A 26,116-nucleotide genomic window follows, 5' to 3' on the forward strand; every position below is an offset into this window, starting at 1 on the left:
ATGTTTAGGACTACAAATATCATTTGATAGAGGTGTCTTAGTGACGACCTAAAATACCGCCTGTCAAATTGGCGCCGTTGCCGGGGACACGGTTTCCATTGTACGTTTATCCCTTCGTTGAGACTAGTTCACTTGTTTAATTTTCCTACTACTCCTTGCTTGTCAGTGCTCACTTTCTACTTAGCTTTGTATATGCGCAGGAGGCAACGAAGTTCTAGTCCTTTGGCGCCCATAGACCCAGAGCTGGAGCGCACCCTTGCTCAATTGAGGAGGGAAATTAGGGATAGTGTGGAAAACCCTTTCCAAGAGGAAGTTAGTAGCTCTCCTACTCCTTCACCCTCTTCTAGTGAGGATCGTGAACCATTTGCAGGTTTAACTCCCAACCCATTTGCCCAATACCATAATCAACAAAGCATGGGTGATCAAAGGTCACTAAAGCAACTTGGAGCACCCGAACCTTATGCCTCACAAAGTGGGATCTTAGCCCCCACCACTCAAGCGAACAATTTCGAGATAAAGCCTAATTTCATTTCAATGATAGAGAAGAGGCAATTTACCGGTGGGAAATTTGAGAATCCCCATGAGCATCTCAAAGAATTTCTCAAGTATTGTGACACTATCAAGATCAACGGGGTGTCCCAAGAGTACATAAGATTGAAGATGTTTCCGTTCTCACTCATGGGAGCGGCGGAACATTGGTTGAACAAGGATGTTCCTCCCGGTTCCCTCACGACTTGGAATGAGGTAACTACGGCATTCCTAGGAAGGTTTTACAATCACAAGAAAACCGCCGAGGCTCGCTCAAAGATTCAAAGTTTCCGCCAAAGAGGTGGAGAGTCTCTTTGTGAGGCATGGGAGAGATTCAAAGAATTACAAAGGCAATGCCCACACCATGGGATTCCTAATTGGCAAGTTCTCCAAACATTCTACGGAGGACTCTCCCCTCAAAGTAAGACTAGCCTTGATGCCGGAGCTGGAGGCCCAATCATGAACAAAAGGGAAGATGAAGTGGAGAGTATCATAGAAGAAGTTGTGCGCAATTATGAGGATTGGTACGAAGGTGAGAGGGAAGCCACTTCTAGCAAAGGAACGGTACATTCCGTCGAGCAAACCAATGCCATCACAAATCTTTCCAACCAAATGGCAAAGATGGCGAAACAAATGGAGGAGTTCATGAAATCAAGTTCCCAAAATGCTTCCTCCCCTTCTCCCAAGGGAGGCCATGGTATGAATCCTTCTACTTCTTCTCCCTCTAATTACAATGCCATGCCTCCTGGTTGTATGTTTTGTGATATATGTGGAGGCTATGATCATAATTCTCAACAATGTATGTCCATAAGTGAAGGTCCCCCTCCCCATGAAAATGATGATAATGTTGAAGATGTTAATGCCATGAATTTTGTGCCCCGTGGGGGAAATAATGGAATGCGACCAAATTGGAATCAAAACCCAAACCGTAGTTGGAATCAAAACCAAGGTTGGAATCAAAGTCAATGGAATCAAAGTGGTGGTGGTTATGATAACCAAGGCCAAGGTAGGGGAAACTCTTCCAATTACAATGGAAGAAGTTACTCAAACCAAAGACCCAATTGGAATAAAACCAACAACACTATTCCAACAACCAACAACGTTTTAATTCCAATCAGGGTTCCGGGGGTAATAGACCTCAAAATGCTTCTACTTTCTCACAAAATAGTAGACCCCCCGGTTTTGACCAAGTAAGGCCCCATTCTCAAATTCCCCCTACTCAACCCCTCCAAATAGAAGCCCCTCCTGATCCTATGATGGCTATGCTTCAAAATTTCATTAAAAATCAAGAAAACCATAATAAGAGTCAAGAGGAAGAAAAGAAACAAATCAAGGCACACATGAAAATGCTTGAGACCCAAATCTCTCAAATTGCCCAACCAAGTTCTTCATCCTCCCCTTCTTCATCTTCTTCTTTACCTAGTCAAGGTGTCAACCCCAAGTCTATGTATGCCATTACTACTAGAAGTGGGAAGATCCTTGAGAGTGAACTAAATGTTGAGAAGAGTCCCGATGTGAGGATATGACTTGAGGTTGAGGATGAATCATCAAGAGAGAATGAGATTCTAGAGGGAAGTGCCGGAAAGAATGAGAGGGGTGAGAAAGAGAAAGAGAAGGAACTCGAAAAGGAGAGCACCAAAGATCAAACATCTTTACCCCTTAATCTCCAACCTAGGAATGAGAGGTTGCCTTTTCCCCAAAGATTTGCTAGGTCTAGGCTTGATGTCCAATTTGGAAAATTTTTAGATGTAGTAAAGAGCTTGCATGTTTCTATACCCTTTGTGGATGCTATGAAAGAGATGCCACACTACTCTAAATTCCTAAAAGACCTCCTGAATGGAAGGAGAGAAGTTGAAACCGTTAGCTTAACCGCAAATTGTAGTGCTATTCTCTCCAGTAAGCTACCAACTAAATTGCAAGATCCCGGTAGTTTTTCCATCCCTTGTTCTATCAATAAAGTTCATTTGGGGAAAGCTTTGTGTGACCTAGGTGCTAGTGTGAGTTTAATGCCTTTCTCGGTCTACCAAAAGCTTAATGTGGGAAACCTTTCACCTACAAACATCACCCTCCAATTAGCAGATAGGTCCACAAAATTGCCTATAGGGAAAGTAGAGGACATACCCCTTAGAGTCGGTAAGTTCACTTTTCCGGTGGACTTTTATGTTCTTGAAATGGATGAAGATGAAAGAATTCCTATAATCTTGGGTAGGCCATTCCTAGCTACCTCTAAAGCAATTATTGATGTCAAAGAAGGCAAGATGACCTTGAAGGTTGACAATGATTCTATCGAATTTGATTTGAATAAGGTGATGAGACAACCTTCCTCTGACAATGAATGTTTTAGAATAGATACAATTGAAAACTTGATGAATGAGTTTAGATACCCTTATATGCATGCTTCTAATGATCTACTTGAGAATGTTTTGTTGAATGAGAATGAGGTAGGTGATCAAAAGGAGATGCAATTATATGAGGAAATGCTTGATGAGAAAGAAGAGACAACCCCCGACCAAGAGATGCCCCAACCGTATGAAGTCTTCCAAGTAGAAGAGGAGGAAATCTCCAATGGTAAGGTAGCTCCGAAGGTAGAATTGAAACCTCTACCTTCGGGCTTGAGGTATGTCTTTTTGGATGTTAATGATACTTTTCCGGTCATTATCAATGCTAACCTCACGGAAGAGCAAACCTCCTCATTGCTTAATGTTTTGAAAATGCATAGGAAGGCTTTGGGTTATACTCTTGATGATCTCAAAGGTATAAGCCCCTCCCTATGCATGCATAAGATCGATTTAGAGGAGGGTGCTAAGCCGTGTAGGCAACGGCAAAGGAAACTTAATCCTTCCATGCAAGAGGTTGTGAGAAAGGAAGTTTCCAAGCTACTTGAAGCAGGGATCATCTATCCAATCGCTCATAGTGATTGGGTATCCCCGGTTCAAGTAGTGCCGAAAAAGGGAGGTATGACGGTAATGATCAATGATAAGCAACAATTGGTCCCAACTCGGCTTGTTACGGGTTGGCGCATGTGTATTGATTACCGCCAATTAAATGCCAACACTTCCAAAGACCATTTTCCATTACCGTTCATCGATCAAATGCTTGAGAGGCTTACAAAGCATGCTTTTTATTGCTTTCTTGATGGTTATTCGGGATTCTTCCAAATCCCAATTGACCCAAAAGATCAAGAAAAGACCACTTTCACTTGTCCCTACGGAACTTTTGCTTACCGTAGGATGCCTTTTGGTCTTTGTAATGCCCCGGCCACCTTCCAAAGATGCATGATGTCAATTTTTAGTGAAATGATCGAGGAAGAAATGGAAGTTTTTATGGATGATTTTTCCGTTGGTGGAGGCACGTATGAGCAGTGCCTAATGAATTTATCTCGTTGTTTAGAAAGGTGTGAGAGTGCCAACTTGGTGCTCAATTGGGAGAAATGCCACTTCATGGTGGAAAACGGCATTGTTCTTGGCCATAAAATCTCCCAAGCGGGCATCGAAGTCGATGGTGCGAAGGTTGATGTGATCGAGAAGCTTCCTCCTCCCACAAATGTGAGAGAAGTGAGGTCCTTCCTTGGTCATGCCGGCTTTTACCGCCGCTTCATCAAAGATTTCTCTTTGATTGCTAAGCCTCTCACATCTCTCTTGCAACAGGATAAAGAATTTGTATTTGATGAAGCTTGTCATGAGTCATTTTGCAGGTTGAAAAAGGCCCTTTGCACCGCCCCCGTAGTCCGAGGACCGGATTGGTCTCTACCATTCGAGCTAATGTGCGATGCAAGCGACGGGGCCATTGGATCGGTTCTGGGACAAAGAAAGGATGGGAAACTTCACGTTATATACTATTTGTCCAAGACTCTCAATGATGCCCAACGAAATTATACAACTACCGAAAAAGAGTTTTTGGCGGTTATCCACTCATTTGAGAAGTTTAGAACCTACCTCATTGGTTCTAGGACAATAGTGTATACCGATCACTCGGCTCTCAAATATTTGATAAGTAAGAAGGAGGCCAAACCGAGGTTGTTGAGATGGGTGTTGGTCCTTCAAGATTTTGATTACGAAATGAGAGATAAGAAGGGAGCCGAGAACGTGGTGGCGGACCACCTCTCTAGGTTAGGAGCTGCAAGAATACATGAAGACGATTTGCCAATTGAAGATGCCCTAATGGATGATGTCTTATATGCTCTTGAGGCAAAATCGGAGCCTTGGTATGCGGATATTGTGAACTACTTGGCTTGTAGTGCCATACCTCCGGATTTCACTCCTCAACAACATAGAAAGCTCAAGCATGAAGCAAAGAAGTATATATGGGATGACCCCATGTTGTTGAAGAGAGGGGTGGATGGACTCTTGAGAAGATGTGTTCCTAATGAAGAATTCCAAGATGTGCTCTCAATGTGCCACTCATCCCCTTGTGGTGGTCATATGAGTGCTCAAAAGACCGCTTCCAAGGTTTTGCAATGTATGCTCTTTTGGCCGTCTCTATTCAAAGATGCTTGGCAATTTGTTAAGACTTGTGATAGGTGCCAAAGGACAGGGAACATATCACGGCGCGATGAGATGCCCCAAAATCCTATTCTTGAACTTGAAATCTTTGATGTTTGGGCAATTGACTTCATGGGCCCTTTCATCTCATCCCAAGGAAACCGGCACATTCTAGTTGCCGTTGATTATGTCTCCAAATGGGCGGAAGCCGTGGCATCTCCCACCAACGACTCAAGGGTGGTCATCAATTTGTTCAAGAAAGTCATCTTCCCAAGATTCGGTGTTCCTAAGGCAATCATAAGTGATGGAGGCTCACACTTCAAGCACCATGCATTCAACAAGCTTCTTTCAAAGTACGGTGTATCTCACAAGCGAGGCCTTGCTTACCACCCCCAAACAAGTGGTCAAGCGGAGGTCACAAATAGGGAGTTAAAAGTCATCTTAGAGAAGACTGTTGCTAGAACAAGGAAGGATTGGTCCAGTAAGCTCATTGATTCATTGTGGGCATATAGGACCGCCTTCAAGACTCCTATAGGGACTACCCCCTATAAGCTTGTTTATGGGAAGAATTGCCATTTACCCGTAGAGATGGAGCACCGAACGCATTGGGCAATCAAGCAAATCAACTTTGATCTCCACAGTGCGGGTGAGCAAAGGCTTCTAGAGCTTCATGAGTTGGAAGAGCTGAGAATGAATGCATATGACAGTGCAAGCCTCTACAAAGCAAGAACCAAGGCATGGCACGATGCTCGAATTTCCAAGAAGGAATTTGTGGAAGGACAAAAGGTCCTGCTCTACAATTCAAGACTCAAGCTCTTCCCCGGGAAATTGAGATCTAGATGGAGCGGTCCATTTCAAGTGTCCAAAACCTTTCCTTATGGCTCGGTTGAGATTTTCAATGACAAGTACCCTCCATTCAAAGTGAATGGGCAGCGTCTCAAGCCATACTATGAGGGTCAGCTAATTGAGAAGCCAGAAAATTTATCTCTCATTGATGTTTCCAAATCACCATGATTCCGTGTGAAGTACGTCAAGCTAGTGACGTTAAAGAAGCGCTTACGGGAGGCAACCCGGTTTCTAACCTCTTTGATTTTATTTTCTTTCAAATCGCTTGAACTAATCCACCTAACGCTCTTCCCAATCAATTCTGATGCAGGCGTGATTGCGTGTGTCCACGAGGAAAGAAAGGCAAGAGCAAAGCAGAAAAATTAAAAAAGAGAGGAATTTTGAAATTTGTGCTCGGATGAATTCTAAAGAAACAGAACCTCAGCGCGATTTGAACGCGGCTGTAGCGCGATCCGCAGCAGCATTAAAGCGCGGGCGCGCCTGGTTTCGTCGCGGGCGCGCAATTTTTATGAATGAAAATTTCTCCAATTCCAGGGAGTTGGAGCGATTTTATCGCGGCTGAAGCGCGATCCGCAACAGCAGTAAGGCGCGGGCGCGCCTGGTTTCATCGCGGGCGCGCCGTTTTTGTGAATGTAAATTCTCCAATTCCAGGGAGTCGGAGCGATTTTATCGCGGCTGAAGCGCGGCCCGCATGAGCAGTAAGGTGCGGGCGCGCCTGGTTTCTTCGCGGGCGCGCCTGGTATACGCTTGAAAATTACTTCCATTCCAGGAGGCAGGAGCGATTTGGCCGCGATTGCAGAGCGGCTCGCGTTTTAAAGAAGGCGCGGGCGCGTCTATTATTAGCGCGGGCGCGCTGTAGTTTTACTGATTTCCAGGAAGTTGGAGCGATTTAGGCGCGATATAGGAGCGGCTCGCGTTTTCTATAAGGAGCGGGCGCGCCTTAATCGGGAGCGGGCGCGCCTTTCTGGATATCAGAAAAAAAAAAAAATACGGTGGCTTCTTATATTCCCGCAATTTCCAAATCCTCACAAACATAAACCAAACCCTCTTTGCCTTTCTCTCTCTTCGCGGCCGCTCCTCACCACCATAGCCAAGATCATCTTCTTCCACCTTCATAAATCAATCATTCTCAAAATATAAACCACATCAATCATCCTCAAGCTTCAATCAATCATCCTCTCCGTTTGTTCATCTTCAAAGGTAGCAATTGGGCATCAAGGGCACAACCGCAACGAACCCCCCCCCCCCTTCCTACTCAAATCCTTCACCAAATCGACACCAAAACAGCAATCTTCCGCATAAAGGTAAAGGTATTCGATCTCCTTAGTTAATTATTCTCTTGGATTAATTTTAAGTAAGGATTTTGATTATCTTAGGTTATTAGCGAAATTTGGTTGATTATTGTTGAAATTATTGCTGGATTCTGTTGAACTTGTTGTTGTTGATTAGTATCTTAGGCTATATTCGTTGCGTGGTTGGATTATTATTGCTTGTGAACAGGTACATTGTAGTTTTGTGGAGGTTAAGGGTGGAAATAGCCGGAGTTGGCTTTGAAAAGGAGTGAAAAAAAAAAAAAAAAAAAAAAAAAAAAAAAGAGGTGGGCAGTCATGAGTCTAAGAATTGGGAAGAAGAGAAAAACTGCAAAGTCGGGACAATCGTCCCAAAACCAAGAGTCAGACCAACCCAATGCCTTACCCACCCTAAAATTTTTACACAAAAGCCACTCCTCCATACACTCGGAAATGCAGAAAACGTAAGTTGCGACCTTCTAGACACTACCATCGTGGAGACATGATAAAACTCGGTATTAATGATGATTTGTGGATTCTTTTTGACAACCTTCGATTAGGGTCATTCATAAACTCCTCATTCATGACCTACAAAGAACCCACATTAGAGTTTTTCTCGTCTTTTCAAGTGGATAGTCTAGAAAATGACGACTTTCGAATTTCTTTCCAACTCTTCAACAACCCCCACACCATGTCATTGGCAGAGTTCAACCGAGCCCTCGACCTTCACCCCGATGCCGACATTCACTACCCTCTATATGAGAGCTTTGGGGAGTATAGGAGTACGCTTGGTGGCGTTCCATTTCAGGCAAAAATGAGTTTTACACCCGGACTTCCTTAGCCAGTGAGATTTGGCACCCTGCCCTTAGGATCCTACACCGTTTATTAGGGTATTCTATCATTCCTAAGCAGGACCTAGGGAAGCTGACTAAGGAAGAGGTCCTTTGCCTATGGATAGCCACAAAGGCAGAGCATGCTCGGAGGTTGAATTTGGGTTTCCTCTTCATGCAAACCTCCCAAGCCATAGCAAAGGGGAAAAAGCCAGGGGGATACACTGCGGGGCGATGGTCACTAGACTGGCCACCAAATTAGGTTACACTGACCTTCTACCTCTATGCACGGCCGTAGGTAGTAGTGGGGATATTTACCTTGATTTGGACCAGCTTCGCCGTTCTGATTTTATTACCCCCACGGCGAACCCCAATGCTTTTAGGTGGCTAGTTAGAGGAGCCCACCATTGTTTCCTCCCCAAGCCTCACTTCACTTCTCTCACGCGTCAATCCCCTAATGTGTGGAGAGTTTTGAGAGATAGCGGGCGAGTGCCCGATGTCGATGGGGACGATGAGGTTGGAATGGGTAATGAGGAGGAGGTTCAGGAGGAGGAGGAGCAGCAGCAGCCGGTTACCTAGCAACCCGCAGGTACAGGTACATTTCAGCTATCTGATATAGCTAGGCAGTTGCAGGCAATTTATGAGTCACAGCAAGGCCACCATCTGCAGCAGCAGGCCCTCTATGACTCCGCTGTGGATAGAGGAGAGATTGCCCCCCCCCGTGAACTACCCCAATTGGCCGCCTCAGCACGGCCCTGTTCCTTCTTGGGGGGGGGGGACAATCTCCCCACTTACCCCTACTGGCAAGGTCCTTCCGAGCCTAGTAGGGAGCTCCGCAGCTTCCCAGAGGACGGGCAGTACGATTATCGTGTGCCCGGCGGGTGTGACTTTAGAGGGGACCCTGCGTACCCCTATGCACATCCTGATCACCCCGCCCCTCTGTACTCTCAATACGAGGACACTCCCTCTAATCCTTTGCCTAGTTGGCAAGAGGATCTTTACAGAGGTCACTACGGTTGGCCGCCGGGCTTTGACGGTGGTTGGGGCCTTTTCGGCCCCCCTAGTGGCTTCACTTATGACGAGCCGCCACGTCGGTCTGGCTCACCTAGTGAGCCCGGCTCTAGTGGCCAGTAGGCTGCGTCCTTGAGTATATCTCTCTCCCTTGTTTTTGTACGCTTATTTTGATGAGTTGGAGATATACTCTTGGTAGGGAGTGACTTGGTTGGGATTCTTACTTGCTCGCCTGCCGGTCTTTCATTGTTTTCCCTGTACCTTCATGCTGCTGATTCTACTAAGTTACATAACTGTTTTCTTTGGTTGACTTTGCCCCTGTTCACTAATACTGTTGATGAGTTTTTGATATGGTTTTGATGATGATGCTGCTTTGGGGACGCTTCTCTCGGTTTGATGGATACCGCTGAGTCCGCCCCCCGTTTTCCCTGTCGATAATGATGATTACTGGTATTCGCCAACATGGCGATTCACCAGTGCAGGTATGTATTTATGGCTTGATGATGTTTGAGGTAATGTTGATTTTGGTGAAGATCTAGAAATTTTGTCAAGGGTAGATTAGTTTATAGCGAAAAAAAAAAAAAAAAAAAAAAAAAAAAAAAAAAAAAATTAATTTGACTTGCGTTCTTGAATGTCTTTATTCCTAAGGATTAAGAGTTTCAGCGTTCTTGGATTGCCATTGGTTGACTCTAAGATATGTCTATGCTAAGGTAGTTGCTAGAACTCGTAAGGCCCACCGAACCCAAATTCACTTGTTTGTGGTAAGATGGCGTTGCCCTCTTTGGGGTATTTGAAGCCCTAAAGGTAGTTTTTGTAACCCATGTCATATTTATTGTTCAAGCCTCCACCACTTATTGTATGAGCGGCATAGGATCCTTACCAAGGCATGCTTCGATCGAGAACTTGTTGTCTAGCTACCCGAGATCGCGACCGAACTATATCTAAGGACGATAAAAGCATTTTCTTCGGTGACTATTTTGCTTTTCTAGGTTTATCTTTCCTTTTGTTGCTTCTTGATAAATTATATATTTTTTTTTTCTTTTTGCGTTTCCCCTTGCTAGCCATGATTGAGCCTGCACCTCTTTGTTCATAAACACATTCAAACCCCATGACCTTTTGTTTCACTTTTCGCCCAATGACTTGTGAAGTTTGAGACATGATAGTTTGTAATGATTTAAAATCGGAAAGTTGCAAGGTGATGGTTTGGAATTTGAAATAACAAGCAAGGACAATGGAAGTTCCCCATAAAAAAAAAAAAAAAAAAAAAAAAAAAAAAAAAAAAAAAAATTGTATATAGTTTGAGCATTGAGGGCACTGCTCATTTCAAGCTTGGGGGAGAGGTTCTACGCATTTTGTATATACTTTTGTGAGTTTGTGCTGAATAAGCTTGGGAGAAGATGTATTTTGTTTGGAAATTGGTGATATTCTACTTTGTTATGAGAATTGGCGACATCTTCTGCTTAACAATTAGGATTTACCACCAAATTTTCATATATACTTATTTTATTTTATTTATTTATTTATTTATTTCTTTCCTCACCCTTACCTCCTAGCCTGCATTACAACCCTAAGTCCTTTTAACTTGGATTTGTTGAGTCACTAGTCGGTGGAGGGAGCTAGATTTCAAGCATATGGAGAGAGCATGACTTGGTAAGATGTCGGGTCACCCTTGTTTCATTTGTTCCGGCTCCTTCGTGGAGTCATGAGATACTACCTTGAAGGGTGGATTTGAATCCAGATGAGGGAACGCGGTAAGAATGTATGGAATGCGGGTGGAGTGGAGCATATTAGAGTTCTCTATGCTTAGAATAACTTATCTTTCAATCAACCATTGGCATCCAAAAATGTGTTTACTCTTAGTACCTAGAAAGATTGTCATCCATCTATGCTTGTTTGTAGTTGATTTTCTTCTTTATTTGCTCCTTTGTTTTGGTTTGTCTTGAGCATGTCGCCAAGAGTTGTGGGTTAAACTCTTTGGAAACCCCCACGAGAGCATACTCGTCCTCATTGGCGACTTTGAGGTTTAAATGGCTTGTTGTTTATGTTAAAAACAACCGTGATTCCTACGAAAGTGAGTTAGTGTAAATTCCTTCCCCCCCTCTCTTTATTTTATTTTATTTTATTTTATTTTATTTTATTTTTATTTATATTGCTTGTGTTTGGATAATCGTTTCTCAATCTTCTTTGCCTTTAGCTTTGCTCGAGGACGAGCAAAGGTCTAGCTTGGGGGAATTTGTTGAGTGACATTTATGTCGCTCTTAGGATAGTCTTTTTTAGTAGTTTTAGTAATAATTCAGTTCATTTTAGTATGTTTTTGCTATGATCCTCCTATTTCGAGTATTCTACCTTTGTGGCGCGTAATGTGTATTCATGTGGTTTAGGTAGTCTATACTCCCCTCCCCTTTCGTTGTATCACGCCTTGCCTTCCTGTTCCATGATTGCAGGCGTATGCTGTTGATTCAGAGATGAAAAGGGATAAGGGCAAAACAGGAAGAAATCCAAACCAGACGAATGGCGCGGGCGCGCAACCAAAGGAGCGGGCGCGCATCTATAGAGCGCGGGCGCGCTGATGAGCGGGATCAACCATTAAATACCCTCTTTGGAGCGGGCGCGCATTTCTAGGAGCGGCCGCGCCATCATTTAACGCGCGGGCGCGCCACTGTTGGGCGCGGGCGCGCCTCTCTGCTGCTGATTCAAATCCCGATTTCAGCCCAAGTTAAAAGAAAGAAAAAGCAAAAACGGCTAGGGAGGGGGGAGGAAAAGATAAAAAAAAAACTAGCATAGAAACCCAAGGAGAGAGCTCAAAAATATCAATTTCTAGGTCTTTGTTTTAGAAAAATTTTGTATTGAACAATCATATAGCTTTTAGTGTAATTCTCATTGTCTATCAACATTAGTTTTACTTTTAGTTTTTGAAGAAGTAATTTTGCAACATTGATGTATGGTCAAGCTTGGACATTGAAGATTGAATGATGTGTGGCTCTTTATTTGGATTTCAATGAAGGTTTTGGTATATTTCTCTATTGTCTCTTGCTTTTATGATTAAAGCTTCTACTCTTGTTAATTTAGTTGATAAAAACTTTGTCTTTCTTACCATTTCATTGGTTATAATGTTGCTTAGCATGATTGTAGTTGTAGTTATGACTAGTGAGTAGTTTCTTGTTGCTAGGGGTTTGGTGAAGATATACTTCGAGTTTGATGTATGTTAGGCTAGGTTAATTTGGAATATTTGTGATTAAATCTTCCTTGTGCTTATACTTATTAGTCACTCCATGTTTATGGCCATATGCATGTTGTGGTTGAATGACGTGAACTAAATCGTGACGATAGTGCGATTTAGGAATAGTCATTAGGTGATTGATTATTGCATGACCTTAGCTTGTATGCCTTACGACGATAGTGTGAGCGTATGTTAGCTAGGAAGGCTCTTAATCCCGATAGGTGATTAGAGAGTATTCTTGATATTGCCTTGTATGAGTCGCTTGGGTTACATGTAAACCTATTTTCCGATGCCTAACTTCGTTGAAATCAAAGCATGTTTGATCCTTCCCCCTAGTACCTATTTTAATTGTTGTTCTATCCCCTTTAGTCATTACTTTACCCACCACACTTCTTGATCGAATTAGATTAACATTAGGAGATAAATAGCGGTGCTTAATCGTTTCCCTGTGTTCGACCCTTAACTTGCCTCTATACTCTTTTAGTTGCATGTTTAGGACTACAAATATCATTTGATAGAGGTGTCTTAGTGACGACCTAAAATACCGCCTGTCAAAACCCAATCTGACCTTTGATGAAGCTTGTAAGCTTTCGGTGAAATTTGACAATCAAAAGAAGAAGAAGAAACCTTCGAACCCTTTTGACCCAAAATTCAAACGTCCATTTAACCCACCAAAAGAAACCCCTTCCTTTCCAAATTCCACTACCAAAAAGAACCCTACCTCGTTTGATCTTTCACAAAAAGAAAAAGGAAAAGCCAAAACCGGAGACTTAAGTGACATTGTTTGTTTCAAATGTCACGGAAGAGGACACTACAAGAGAGATTGTCCTAATGCAAGAGCTTTAACCATACGAGAGCTTAAGAATATGATGGCACAACCTTTTGTCCTTGAAGAAGAGAAGGAGGACGAAAATGGTAGTGAAAATGTACCTTTAGAGTCTTATGATTCTAATGAGGAGGAGGAGCAAGTTGATGACTGTTTTCCCGAAAAAAATAGTCTAGTAATGAGGAGAGCCCTGCAAATGCACGTGGAGGTTGAGAAAACCCCAATTCAAAGAGAGAATGTCTTCTTAACCAAATGCAAGGTTAATGAAGATGTGTGTGACTTGATTGTTGATAGTGGCAGTGAAGCTAATGTTGTGTCAAGTGATCTTGTTAAGAAACTTGACTTGAAGACTACTAGACATCCTACTCCTTACAAGTTGAGTTGGCTTGATAAGAGCAAGAGTACGGGGGTTAGAAAACAATGTCTAGTAAAATTTCAGATTGGTTCGTATGTGGATGAAATTTTATGTGATGTCATTCCCATGGATGCTTGTCACATTTTGTTAGGGAGGCCATGGCAAAGTGACAAAAAATTAGTACATGATGGCCTATCAAACACCTACACCATTACTCAACAGGGCAGCAAGAAAGTGTTGCACCCCTTACCACCACAAAAAAGCCTTTCCCAAACACAATCCCCACCACCACAAAAAGAACCCAAAAGAAAGGACATTTTGTTGCTTTCCTTAAAAGAATTCGAAAACTCTTTGGAGAAGGAAGATGAAGTGTTCCTATTGTTTTCTAAAGAGGAACACGAAGGTTTTGTCGAACAAAACCATAGGCTAGCCGCATTGATCAAGGAGTATGAAGATGTTTTTCCTAATGAATTACAACAAGGGTTGCCTCCTATTCGTGGTATAGAGCATCAAATAGATTTGATTCCGGGAGCCCCCCTTCCAAATAAACCCCCTTATAGATGCAATCCCATGGAAACTAAGGAATTACAAAGACAAATTGAGGAGTTGATTCAAATGGGTTACGTGAGAGAATCCATGAGTCCTTGTGCCGTTCCAGCTTTGTTAGTGCCAAAAAAGGATGGAACATGGAGGATGTGTATTGATATTAGGGCGGTGAATAACATAACCATTAAGTATAGGTTTCCTATTCCTAGACTTAATGATATGTTAGATGAGTTGAGTGGAGCTCAAGTGTTTTCCAAGATAGATTTGAGGAGTGGATATCACCAAATTAGAATGAGGGAAGGTGATGAGTGGAAAACAGCCTTTAAAACTAAGCATGGTTTGTATGAGTGGCTTGTTATGCCATTTGGATTAACAAATGCTCCAAGCACCTTCATGAGACTTATGAACGAAATGTTGAGGCCATTTTTGGGGAAGTTCTTAGTTGTTTACTTAGATGACTTTCTCATCTATAGTAAAAATGAGGAGGAGCACTTGAAACATTTGGAAGAGATTTTCAAAACCTTGAGAGAGCAACAATTGTATGGAAAATTGGAGAAATGCCATTTTTTGCTAACGGATATTGTTTTCCTTGGTTATATTATTTCAGGTGAAGGAATTAAAGTTGATCCAAGCAAAGTGGAAGCCATTTCTTCATGGCCAATTCCAAAAACAGTCACGGAGGTTCGTTCATTTCATGGACTTACTTCGTTCTATAGGCGGTTTATTGAAAATTTTAGCACCCTTATGGCTCCCATCACCGAATGTACAAAGAAGGGAAGTTTTCAATGGACTCCACAGGCTCAAAAGGCGTTTGAGTTGGTGAAGAAAAAGATGTGTGAAGCGCCGGTTCTAGCCCTTCCAGATTTCATGAAACCATTTGAAGTTGAGTGTGATGCAAGTGGAAAAGGAATAAGGGCTGTTCTAATCCAAGAAAAGAAGCCAATTGCGTATTTTAGTGAGAAATTGAGCCAAGGCAAATTGAATTACTCCACTTATGACAAAGAATTCTATGCCATGGTTCGAGCTTTGGATCATTGGTCACATTATTTGAGGCCACAGCCTTTCATCTTACATTCGGATCATGAATCTTTAAGGTTCATTCATGGGCAAAAGAAGTTGAATGCAAGGCATGCTAAGTGGGTGGAATTCCTACAATCTTTCAACTTTGCAACCAAGTACAAGAAGGGCAAAACCAATATTGTGGCGGATGCATTATCAAGAAGGCATAATCTTCTTGGAATCATGGAAACTAAAATTCTTGGTTTCGAGGTCATGAAGGAATCATACAAAGATGATCTTGAACTTAAGGAAATCATGGAGTCTTGCAAAAATGGAGTCCACGGTTCATTTGTCATAGTAGATGGTTTCCTTTTCAAAGGGAACAAACTTTGTGTTCCTGAAGGTGCAATTCGAGAGTTGTTGATCAAGGAAGCTCATGGAGGAGGACTTGCTGGTCATATGGGTATACAAAAGACCCTAGAAATCTTACAAAGTCATTTTTATTGGCCAAAAATGTTAGCTAATGTGCACCAAGTTTTGGCTAGGTGTTCTATTTGTCAAAGAGCCAAAATGACGTTTCATAAGGGAGAGTATAAGCCTTTACCCATTCCCGAAAGACCTTGGGAAGATTTGAGTATGGATTTCATAATGGCCTTGCCTAGAACAGCTCGTGGTAAAGATTCTATCATGGTGGTCGTTGATCGGTTTTCAAAGATGGCTCATTTCATAGCTTGTAAGAAGGTGGATGATGCGTTCTATGTGGCGCAACTTTTTTTTAAGGAAGTGGCTAGATTACATGGTTTGCCTAGAACCATAGTTTCGGATCGTGACAATAAGTTTGTGAGTCATTTTTGGAAGTCCTTGTGGAGGCTCGTGGGTACTAAGCTACTTTTCTCAACAAGCCATCATCCACAAACAAATGGTCAAACCGAAGTGGTGAACCGAATTCTTGGTTCTTTGCTTCGTGCCTTAGTGAATAAGGGAGGTAAAGATTGGGACTTGAAGTTAGCTCATGCAGAGTTTGCCTACAATAGAACTCCAAGCAAAACTAAAAAGTATTCACCTTTTGAAGTTGAGTTTCAATGGCGAAGAAGAAGAAGCAATCTACTCCTAAACCTTCAAATAACTTGAATCACCCTTCCAAATCTTCTTATCTTTGTTGAATGATGATGTTAATCGATTGAATGTTTCTAGGTTTTCTGGCTCTACTTCGATTCCAGAAGTTGATGAGGACCCTAATGAACTTGTCACTCCACCTTCTCATTTGAGTCGATTCTCGACTGAGAAGATTACTAGAGCTGAGCTGAAAGCACTTGAGGATTTTTATGCCCGATTGATCAAAGCTAATAAAACAGTACCTCAATCTATTGTTCCATTGGATGTTAGAGCTACCCCTTCCGGTTTTAATGCAGGTAGTGCTTCGAAGGGTGATTCTAAGTTGCCTGAAGGTAATCCTGTCCTTAATTTTGGATCAATCCCTCGAATCCCAAATTCAGCAGTACCTAGGGTTTCTCAAAGTACTGTTCCATTGGTTTCTAAGCTCGATTCTACTCCAGTTGCTGACCCGATTACTTTGGAAAATGTTGATGTGGTGCCTCAACAGCCTGATACTATCCCTGCTGCTATGCCAGGGTCTACTAAGCTTACGGCTAAGGGCTCTGCTCTCTCTTTTGTGGCTCATGTGCTAAAAGATGGCAAATCTGTTGCTCAATTACATCAGGCTGAAATTAATGCAGGTAATCTCAAGTGGAAGAACTCTGTAGTTTTCTATGTCATAGGCTATTATCCTACTATTATTGTTGTTCATAGATATATTGCTGAGAATTGGAGTGTTGTAGCTAAACCTGATGGTTTTGGCATGATGATGGCTATTTTCTGATTAAAATGCAAAACTATGATGATATGAATGTTATTCTTAGTGCTAGTCCACATATGTTCTTTGGTAAGGCAGTTATTGTGAAGCGTTGGTCTGATAAATGTGATTTTCATGCCGAGGTTTTGAGAACCGTTCCTATATGGGTTAAGTTACCTAACTACCTCCGAATTGCTGGGGTGTGGACACTTTTAGCAAACTGGAAAGTGTCTTAGGAGTCCCTATATGTGCTGATGAATGTACTTCAAAACAGTTGAGGGTTTCTTTTACTAGGTTGCTCATTGAAGTTGATGTAACCAAGCCTTTTCCCAAGACTATCTGGTTTGAGAGTCCATATGGTGTTTAGATTGAACAAACAGCTGTTTTTAAATGGACACCCCCTTTTTGCAGCAAATGCAACAAAGTGGGCCATGACTGTACTATTCCTAGGAAGACTCAGCTTCAAAAGAAGCAGGTGGCTTCTAAGGAGCAGCCTAAGCAGCAAGCAAAGGTTTGGGTTGCTAAGCCCCAACTTGCCACTATTCCTGCACCTGAACCTAGTGTGCCTAAATATGGGGGTAATGGTACTGTTCATAATGCTGGTGTTTTCACTCCTGCACCAACTACTTTGCAAGCTAATTCTGATAATGATTGGAGAGTGGTGGGGAGGAAACATAGAAGTCATAGTAATCCTCCTGTCTTTACTAATGTTCCTAATTCTAATACTTATGCTGCTTTGATTATGGTGCCGTCTGAGATGGATGTTTATGTTGCTTTGATTATGGTGCCGTCTGAGATGGATGATTATGGTGCCGTCTGAGATGGATGCTTTGATTAGGAAACTACTCCCTCCTTGCTGCAAAGTGCTCCATTTCACATACATGGATTGCTTGTAATTAGAAGGCACAAATCGTCCCCTAAGTTTCTTCCTAAGCTTGGTCCATGTAGAAATACGAGTTTTCCCATTGCTTTCTCGTTTCCTTTGGACTCCTTTCAACCAAGTTTCAGCATACTTGGCTATCTTTACCTTCGCAATCTTGTACTTTTGTTCATCTTCCTCAACGTCTTTGAACTCAAAGTACCTCTCAAGTGATTGCTCCCACTCTAAGTACTTCTCAGGGTCAAGAGTACCATCAAAAAGGTCTACATCCACCTTTAGACTCTTGTCATCATATCTAGGAGGGTTTTGACGCCCATCCCTTTGTTCTTGTGTCAACAAACGAGCCATTAGAGCCATTATATTACCATGTAGTTGCTCATTGGTTTCCAAGAGTCTTTGTTGGTTTTCCTCCATCATTATAAGTCTCCTTTGGTCAATGGTTTCATTTGGGTTCGCTTGATCCATTTTGGACAGAAATTCCCCCTACCTGACGCGCCAAATGATGTAAAAACTAATAGAAAGTCTTAGTTAATACAAGCTTAATGGATCAAATTTAAGTGGAAAGAAAAAAAGGTTGGTGTTTTAAGTCAAATTACGGGTAAAGGTTTGTAGGTTGTTTTGGAAATGGTTAAGGAACGTTTTATAGGGGAAAGAAGGATTAGTTTGTAAGGATTACTCACTTAAACAAACAAGATATGTAGGAAAGGATTACTCACTTAAAACCCACTAGTTGTTTAATTTGCATGGAAGGAAAACTCACTTAACCACTCAAATTCGTCAAGTTAAACTTGGCAACAAAACAATTTATCTTAGCAACAAGAATAAATAGTTTTTAAGGAGAAAACTTTCTTAATTCATATATCATAATCTGCCATACACTTACATTTCATAAGCTTAAATAAAGACATCAAACTAGTACTAAACTACACGCATTAAACAAGCTTAATGTGTGTTTATTGTAACTAAACATGAAAGCTAAAACCTAGCCTAGAATCACGCCTAAGCTAAGCAGATTTTCTTAACTGATTTAGGCTTTAATAACCCTTAATTAACCTCTTAAAAACTGCTGAAAAGAAGCTTAAAAACAGCCATAAAGAACCAGCAAAAACGTGGAGTAATCTCCCCTTGATTCATGCCTTTCTTCATGCTAAATGTTTATGACTTGCAATGAAGTTTCTTCTTGCTTCAAGGACGCCTTTTCCTATGCCTAAGACTGTTCAAAACGTGCCTAGGATGCCCATTAACATTCACAACCAGAATGTAAACAAGTAAACCCTTGGTTAGCAAGAAACGGTCCATGCGCACAAAAAGTATCTAACACTTGATCTTCAAATGACTTAGCAAAAATGATTTCTTTGTGAATTGGACTTGTAGGATGATCATGCTTGATTGGACTAATGGACTCTTCATGATTTGCATCAATTTGATTCAATTAAATTTGTTGAATGCATTTGATTTTCTTTCGATTCAAAAAGGTTTTTTTGAATACGTTTGACTTTCGTTAGATTCAAAAAGATTTGTTTGAATGTGCTAGACTTTCATTTGATTCAATTAGGTTTGTTGAATGCATTTATTTTTTTCGTTCGATTCAAAACTCTTTGTTTGAATGTGTTTGACTTTCATTTGTTTCAAAAATATTTGTCTGAATGTGTTTGACTTTCATTTGATTCAAACAACTTTGTTAGAATGTGTTTGACTTTTATTTGATTCAAAAAGATTTGTTTGAATGTGTTTGGCTTCCATTTGATTCAAAAAGCATGGTTTAAATGTGTTAGACTTTCATATGATTCAATTAGCTTTGTTGAATGCATTTGACTTTTATTCAATTCAAAAAGCTTTATTTCAATGTGTTTGACTTTCATTTGATTCAAAAACCTTTGTTTGAATTTGTTTGACTTTCTTGTGATTTTAAAAAGATTTGTTTGAATGTGTTTGTCTTTCATTTGATACAAAAAGATTTGTTTTAATTTGTTTGACTTTCATTTGATTCAATTAAATTTGTTGAATGCATTTGATTTTCATTCGATTCAAAAAGCTTTGTTAAAATACGTTTGACTTTCATTTGATTCAAAAAGCTTTATTCGAATGTGCTATACTTTCATTTGATTTAATTAGCTTCGTTGAATGCATTTAACCTTCATTCAGTTTAAAATGCTTTGTTTGAAAGTGTTTGACATTCATTTGATAAAAAAAATCTTTGTCTGAATGTGTTTGACTTTCATTTGATCCAAAACGCTTTGTTTGAATGTGTTTGACTTTCATTTGATTCAAAAAGATTTGTTTGAATGTGTTTGGCATTCATTTGATTTAAAAAGCTTTGTTTTAATGTGTTAGAATTTCATATGATTTTATTAGCTTTGTTGAATGCATTTGACTTTCATTCAAGTCAAAAAGCACTACTTGAATGTGTTTGACTTTCAATTGATTCAAAAACCATTTGTTTGAATGTGTTTCACTTTCATTTGAGTCAAAAAGCAGTGGTTGAATGTATACGTCTTTCATTTGATTCAAATAGATTTGTTTTAATGTGTTTGAATTTCATTTGATTCAAAAAGCTTTGTTTTAAGGTGTTTAACTTTCATTTGATTCAAATAGATTTGTTTTAATGTTATTTAATTGTGTTCGACTTTTATTTGATTCAAAAAGCTTTATTTATAGTGTATGACTTTCATTTGATTCAAAAAGCTTTATTTATATGTGTATGACTTTCATTTGATTCATAAAGCTTTATTAGAATATGTTTAACTTTTCTTTGATTAAAAAAAGATTTGTTTGAATGTGTTTGAGGTTCGTTTGATTTAATTAAATTTGCTGGATGCATTTGATTTTCATTCGATTCAAAAAGCTTTGTTTGAATGTGTTTGACTTTCATTTGATTCAAAATGCTTTGTTTGAATGTGTTTGACTTTCATTTGATTCAAAAAAATTTGTTTGAATGTGTTTGGCATTCATTTGATTCAAAAAGCTTTGTTTGAATGTGTTAGACTTTCATTTTATTCAATAAGCTTCGTCGAATGCATTTGACTTTCATTCAATTCAAAAAGCTTTGTTTGAATGTGTTTGACTTTCATTTGATTCATAATGTTTTGTTTTAATGTGTTTGTCTTTTATTTGATTTGAAAAGCTTTGTCTGAATGTGTTTGACTTTCATTTTATTCAAAAAGCTTTGATTGAATGTGTTTGTCTTTTATTTGATTCAAAAAGATTTGTTTGAATGTCTTTGGCATTCATTTGATTCAAAAAGCATTGTTTGAATGTGTTAGACTTTCATATGATTTAATTAGCTTCGATGAATGCATTTGACTTTCATTCAATTCAAAAAGTTTTGTTTGAATGTTTTTTACTCACATTTGATTCAAAAACCTTTGTTTAAATTTATTTTACTTTCTTGTAATTTAAAAAGCTTTGTTTGAATGTGTTTGTCTTTCATTTGATTCACAAAGTTTTGTTTTAATGTGTTTGACTTTCATTTGATTCAATTTAATTTGTTTAATGCATTTGATTTTCATTCGATTCAAAAAGCTTTGTTTGAATACGTTTGACTTTCATTTGATTCGAAAAGCTTTGTTTGAATGTGCTATACTTGCTTTCATTATTTGATTCAATTATCTTTTTTGAATGTATTTAACTTTCATTTAATTTAAAAATCTTTGTTTGAATGTGTTCGACATTCATTTGATTCAAAAAAGCTTTGTTTGAATGTGTTTTGCATTCATTTGATTTAAAAAGCTTTGTTTGAATGGTTAGACTTTCATATGATCTAATTAGCTTTGTTGAATGCATTTGACTTTCATTTAATTCAAAAGCTCTGTTTGAATGTGTTTGACTTTCATTTGATTCAAAAACCTTTGGTTGAATGTTTTTGTCTTTCATTTGATTCTAATAGTTTTTTTTTATGTGTTTAAATTTTGTGTGATTCAAAAACCTTTGTTTGAAGGTGTTTAACTTTCATTTAATTGAATTAGTTCATTGAATGCATTTGACTTTTATTCGATTCAAAAACTATATTTAAATGTGTCCAACTTTCATTTGATTTTAAAAGCTTTATTTGTACGTGTTGACTTTCATTTGAGTCAAAAAGGTTTGTTTGAATGTGTTTAACTTTTCCTTGATTTAAAAAGATTTTTTGAATCTTTTTGAGGTTCGTTTGATTTAATTAAATTTGTTGGATGCATTTGATTTTCATTCGATTGAAAAAGCTTTGTTTGAATGTGTTTCGGGGGTTTTTGTCCCTCGGGAGAGTTACAACACTGAAACTGGATTCAATAATGGACGCCTGTACCTGCAAAGCAAACGGACCGCTGAATGGTCGGTGGTCCACCTCTGAAGATTAAGTTAGTAAACGTTCGGTAATAAAACGTGCGGAAGTAAAGTTATCTGCTTGGATTCCAAGCTCGGGTAAAGTGCTGTCTGTTCTTTGAAAATGACAACTCTGTAGTAAGTGACGTATTGTCTCGTAGTGCGTGAATATTCTCTCTCTTTTTCTGTGTATGTATTTCTGTCTTGTCATAAATGTAAGAATGTCCCTATTTATAGGGTCCTTTTAGAAAGTGTGCCCTCCTTAGGATCTGGTGACCTAGGGATTAGGGCACGCCGTTTTTTAAGGGCCCCTTGGGATTTGGGCCTTGAAATCCGCCATTCCCAGGGGGCAATATCAGCGTGAAACGTGTCACCATCTGGAAGGTCCAAGTAGGTGCCCCTTCCAGTGACAGATGTCATGCTCTGATTGGGCCACTTGGCAGGGTATAAAATACCCAAATCAGAATGTGTTTGACTTTCATTTGATTCAAAAAGGTTTGTTTGAATGTGTTTGACTTTTATTTTATTCAAAAAGATTTGTTTGAATGTGTTTGGCATTCATTTGATTCAAAAAGCTTCGTTTGAATGTGTTAGACTTCCATTTGATTCAATAAGCTTCGTTGAATGCATTTATTTTTCATTCTATTTAAAAAGCTTTGTTTGAATGTGTTTGACTTTTATTTGATTCAAAAAACTTTGTTTTAATGTATATATGACTTTTATTTGATTAAAAAAGCTTTGTTTGAATGTGTTTAACTTTCCTTTGATTTAAAAAGATTTGTTTGAATGTGTTTTACAGTCATTTGATTCAATTAAATTTGTTGAATGCATTTGATTTTTTTTTTTTTTTTGGTAAATAGAAATTTTATTACCAAAGTAAACAAATTACAGCATACAAAGTTAATGCTTACAAAAGCTAAGCAAAAACTCATCCCAAACACCAACGACCAAAAGGCCATACAACCACAAAACGACCAAAAGGCCATACAACCACAAAACAAGTTCTAAAGTCAAATCTAGCCACCTTTTATGAAGGGTTCTTGGAGACAAAGAACAACTTCTGGCGTCAAGCAATTGGCCACCTTCTAGGAAGGGTTCCAGAACCAAGGACCAGACAAGAAACCTAAACAAAACTCCAAAAACACCAGCAAACACAACACAACTACAATAACAGGAGATGTCTATCAGCAGCAGAACACCTGCAAGCAACTCTGAAAACAATGTCCCTGAAAACAACCTCTATCGGCAAACAAACTCTTGAAAAAACAGTATTGTTCTTCTGAATCCAGATAGCATAAATTGTTTTAGCAAGAAACATCATATGCAGTCTACCAGCAGCTCTAGATTTCCTGCAAAATCTGATGCTCGAGCTGACTTCATGACAAAAAGGTTGGACTACTTTCCTGCACTTCAATAAAGTTAATACCTTTTGCAAGATTTGTTTAGAATATGAGCATTCAAAGAACAATTGATGAGTATTCTAAACAACATTCACACACAGCACACAAGTTGTATCACACAACATATTCCAAGTTTTAACCATGTCTTTAGTAACAAGCCTATTATGCAAAGCCATCCACAGAATAAAAACACTTTTTGGGGAAGCTGCATTGTTGGAAACAAGTCTTCTCCAATCAGTTTTAGGAGCTTGAAGTCTAAGAAACCTATAAAGTTTTTTAATTTTCATTCCATTTCCATGCTTCACTTTATCCCACCCTCCTATATCATCAATAACTTGTCTGCATTTTAGGATCTATTTCAGAACCCAAGAACTTTTTAGAGGAACAGGAGCTTCCCAAACATCCCTATTCTTGAAATAGTAAATGTGAACCCATTTCACCCATAAAGAATCAGCTTCATGAGTAATATCCCACAAAAGCTTAGTGATAGCAGAAATGTCCACTTAGGGAGAGATATCACATTCCAACCGCCACTCACTTTAGGCAGACAGACTGTGTTCCAGGCTACTAAGGCTTTCCTTGAAGGATTTGACTTCCCAGTCCAAAGAAAAGCTCTAAATCTAGCTCCAATCTCTTTCAAAATCTTCTTAGGCAACACAAAGATATGAGACCAGTAAGTCTGAACCCCAAAAAGAACACTCTTGACCAATTGGAGCCTACTAGCATATGAAAGGTGCTTAGCAGTCCAACCAGTAATTCTAGAAGTAACTATATCAACTAGAGGTTTGCACTGACCAATAGGGGGTAAGCTTCTTTGAAGAAAGAGGCAATCCCAGATATCTAAAAGGGATAGTTCTAGGAGAAACTCCAAGAACCTGAAGGAGAACATTTTGATCAGTTTCATTTATACCACCAAAGTAAGCAGTGGCGGAGCCAGGATTTATAATCCGGAAGGTCAAATTTCAAATATTTAATAAAATCGACAAAAATTTTGAGAAAAAAAGATTATCACATAAATTGCTTAATACGAGTATACATTTTTGTTACGGACAAGACAATTATTCTTATATGGCAAAAGAGTAGTTTTTATAACTTTGATTGCATATTAAGAAAATTATCAACAAAAAAAATTTGTTTGGTGAACCCCAATTTTAAGTTATGTTATCCCCAATAAATCCAAAAATACGATTTATCAAAAACTAAGAGTTTTAACAATATGAAAATAGATATAAAGGGATTAGGGTTACATTCGAAGAAAAATAAACATAACTTTATTTGACTAATAAAATTATTACAGTGTGTTCTGTAAAAATAAAATTAGAAATTTAGTTCCAAACACTATAAAATAAAAGATTTGAATTTAGGCACACATAATTAAAGATATAAAAAATACGGAGATATGTATTCATTACAAATAGTTGAATAGCACATTATTAATCATTAAATAAAAGACGGTACTTAATTAAATAGTTAATTGAGAATAGTTAGAGGTTTAATAACTTATAATACTTTAAATTTATAAATTATATATTATAAAATATAATCCTAAACAAGTATATAAAAAGGGGGAAAATCCAAAAACAAGAAAAAGAAGTTAAATGACAGTAATTTGTATAAACTTTAAAATGAAATAAATATTAAGTCTAATAAGAGGAGAGAAAAAAAAGTATACAAAAAAATGTATGAGTAAGCAGTCAAAACTAGGAACAAGAGAGGAAAAGGAAGCCTTATTCAAGGCCCAACAACCACTAAACCATCTCTTATCTTTATAATACAAATTGTTTATGTAATTTATATAAACGTTTTACGGTATCTTTTTATGCTAACGAAAATCAACCTTTTTTTTAAATGGGGGGACAGCTGTCCCCCCATGTTCTTAAAGTAGCTTCGCCACTACCGTCTTCCAATAGGAATTGTTACATACTTGTAGCCGTTAACTTTGTGTCCAAGTGGGTCGAGGCCATAGCTTCACCAATAAATGATGCCAAGGTAGTCATTAAGCTTTTCAAGAAGACCGTATTTCAAGTTTTGGTGTCCCACGAGCTATCATCAGTGATGGAGGTACTCACTTCCATGAAAGACAATTGGACAACCTCCTAAAGAAGTATGGATTATATCATAGAAATGGACTTAGTTACCACCCTCAAACTAGTGGTCAAGTTGAGGTCTCTAATAGGGAAATCAATTGCGGTTCTAGAGAAGGTAGTGGCCAAGTCAAGGAAATATTGGAGTATGAAGCTAGATGACACACTTTGGGCGTCGAACCGCATTTAAGACACCAATTGACTTCACCTTATATACTAGTATATGGTAAGGCATGTCATCTTCCCGTGGAGTTGGAATACAAAGCTTTTTGGGCGATCAAGGAGCTTAAAATGGATTCTAAGGTTGCAGGTAAAAAAAGACTTCTCCAACTCAATGAGTTGGATGAGTTTAGATTGTCGGCGTATGACAGTGCACGAATCTACAAGGAAAAGACCAAGAAGTGGCACGACAAGAGGATCCTACAAAAAGAGTTCGTACCAGGTGACAAGGTTCTATTCTTTAACTCTAGATTGAAGATTTTTCCAGGAAAACTAAAGTCTAGGTGGTCAGGCCCCTTCACTGTAACTAAGGTGAACAAGTTTGGTTCGGTTGAGCTAGTGATTGATAAAGGTGATGAGTTCAAGGTGAATGGCCAACGATTGAAGGTGTATTATGAGGGCGCTACTATTAGAGTTGTGGAGGAAACCCTCCTAACTCCACTTCCATCTT

The sequence above is a fragment of the Chenopodium quinoa genome, unplaced genomic scaffold, assembly GCF_001683475.1.
Source record: "Chenopodium quinoa cultivar QQ74 unplaced genomic scaffold, ASM168347v1, whole genome shotgun sequence".
NCBI classification, from domain to species: Eukaryota; Viridiplantae; Streptophyta; class Magnoliopsida; order Caryophyllales; family Amaranthaceae; genus Chenopodium; species Chenopodium quinoa.